The following is a 2,562-nucleotide window of genomic DNA, read 5'->3' as shown; positions in this document are numbered from 1 at the left end:
CTTGGGATGGATGGATGGATGAACTTAGCACAAAAAGTAATGACATTTGTGTTTGGTCAGTTATTTCTTTGCTGTATCAATGCTTCTTGGCAATAAATCCTATACATGTTGGAAAGCCTGTTTATGTCCCCTTAAATGGAGCCACATTTGTAAGGAAAATGCGTTTGTGGTTTGAGCAGCAGACTTGAGTATGTGGGTTATTTTCATGAAAAACTTGCCAAATATTCTCTGCCAATGTCAAACAGCTTATTTTGATACTGACTTGTTTTGAGCTTCTGGTACCCCAGGTGCTGACAGTCAGGCTGTCATCATTGGAGGCAATCTAAATCTCAAAGGGTGGCTGTGGCTCAGGCCGTAGAGCAGGTCATCTACTAAGTATCCTTGGGCAAGATACTGAACAGTCTCCCGTGTATTCACTGGAGTGTGGTTGTGTATGTGAAAGTTAGAAAGCACTTAGATGTAGAAAGTGATGTTATGAATGAGTGAATGAAGACACGCTGTATGAAGCGCTTCAAGTGATATGTAAGAACCAGTCCATTTACATCCAGCTACAGCAGTGTGTGACCAGCATGTGGAGGAGGTGCCAGGCTGTTGTGGTTGTGTATGGTTCTTCCACATGCTGCTGTGTCCCGTTTGTTAATGAATAAACTGCTGAAATGTTTGTTTCTTCAGACTTCAATCATCCAGTCCAATAAACGACACCAAACAAGAATCAATAGCAGAACAAGCTGTGTGGCATTGGCGGAGGACATTTGGCAAGTTTTTCATGGGCGCAGCCCTCATACCCAACTCTGCTGCTCAACCCAAAAATGCATTTTCCTTACAAATGTGGCTCAGTATAAGATTTATTGCCAAGAAGAGCTGTTAGAACAAAAAAAAATAATCGCCCAAATACAAATTTTCCTGCTTTTTGTTTTAAGTTTAGTTCAAAAGACAGTGACTGTCTTTGAATGCCTGCAGTTGGATATTGTTCAACAGTGATGACACACGAATACAGCTGCTGCTACCTGGGGTCACATGGAGAATGCGGCAATACAGTTTTTTTTGTTTGTTTGTTTTTTTATTAAGCCTGTCATGTTTGGCAGTTATTCTAGAGATAAACAGGGAAAGACCCAGGGGACCCGCGCCATCCACAGCCCACCCGGGAGGTCAGGAGACCTGCAGCCACACATCTCGATAGCATCTGCAAGCACACCCGAGAGGAGGAAGGAGGGAGACCCTAGACCAGGGGTGTCCAAACTTGCGGCCCGCAGGCCACTTCCGGCCCCGCCCACTTCCGGTCCGCGAATTGATGTCAAAAATAACATACAATTAACGCTCTTAATTGGAGGGGAAGGCGAAATGTCAAAAAAGTAACTTAAAGGGCCAAATTGTATGTTATTTTTGACATCGGGGCCGCAAGTTTGGACATCCCTGCCCTAGACGGAGCTCCCATGGGCGAAAGGCAAGAGAGCCAGAGGCAATGAGTAGCCCACCCCCCTTCAGGCGCTCCCCCCAGCATGAGCTGAGAATGCAGCCCCGAGGCCCCAGGCACCCGAGAGCCGCCCAGTCCCAGCAGAGTCCCTGCCACCACCAACCAGGGCCCACACACAGACATCACAAAACGGCAGCCACAGTCCTGCAGTCCAAGAGCCATCAGACACCCGAATCCCCCCAGCTGGCCCACGACGAGACGAGAGTACAGCCAATCACCCTCACTAAGTGATGGAATTGATCAGTGGGGACCAGAAATATTCAGATTTGTCCAATTGGTTTTTTGAGTTGGCAGACGTTCTCACCAGACTAATGTGATCTAAAGTAAAGTAAATTCCTCTAGTGAGTAATACATAAATCAGCTTTTGATTTCCAATTCATGAGGATAGTTTTCTTAGCGATGCATAAGGCATTAAGAACTAAATGTGATGTATTAGCTTCTTTATCTAATTCACTTACATCACCTAAGACGCACAGTTTGGGTGAGGCTGGGATACTGCAATTAAACCACGTGGATAAGTCTTCACATATCGTCTGCCAGAACCTCTGAACAGGCGTGTAAGACCATATAGCATGCATATAATTGTCAGCATGGTCGCCTGAACAGTGGGTGCATATGCTTGAGTGTCTGGAACATTAGTTGTCCTGTATAATGTATTCTATGTAGAGTTTTTATTGTGTAAGTTGTAAAAATGGTACTTTTAGTCGTTTTGAAGGTGTTTAAGCACATATGTATCCAGAGGTTTTCATCTGGGTTGATGGAAAGATCCCATTCCTATTTTGCAGTTGGGAGGGAAATCAAATCATTAATTTTAATAATAGCTTATATATTTTTGATAACAATTTAGGGTTACAGAGATTTAGAAATTTTGTTACCCATACAGGCATTTCTAAGTTCAGATGATTTAAATCAAATCTTCTCTGTATGATGGACTTGTTGATATCCCAGAAATTTACTGTTATTAATTCCATATTTTGATATAAGTTCTTGGAATGGAATAAAGTTCCCATCTTGAATAACATGATCTAGATTTTTTATACCCTTGTCACGCCATGACAGAAAATTCAGTACTTTCCTTTACGGACATA

This window comes from Archocentrus centrarchus, chromosome 7 (genome assembly GCF_007364275.1).
Source record: "Archocentrus centrarchus isolate MPI-CPG fArcCen1 chromosome 7, fArcCen1, whole genome shotgun sequence".
NCBI classification, from domain to species: domain Eukaryota; kingdom Metazoa; phylum Chordata; class Actinopteri; order Cichliformes; family Cichlidae; genus Archocentrus; species Archocentrus centrarchus.
Note: the sequence above shows the minus strand (reverse complement) of the source record.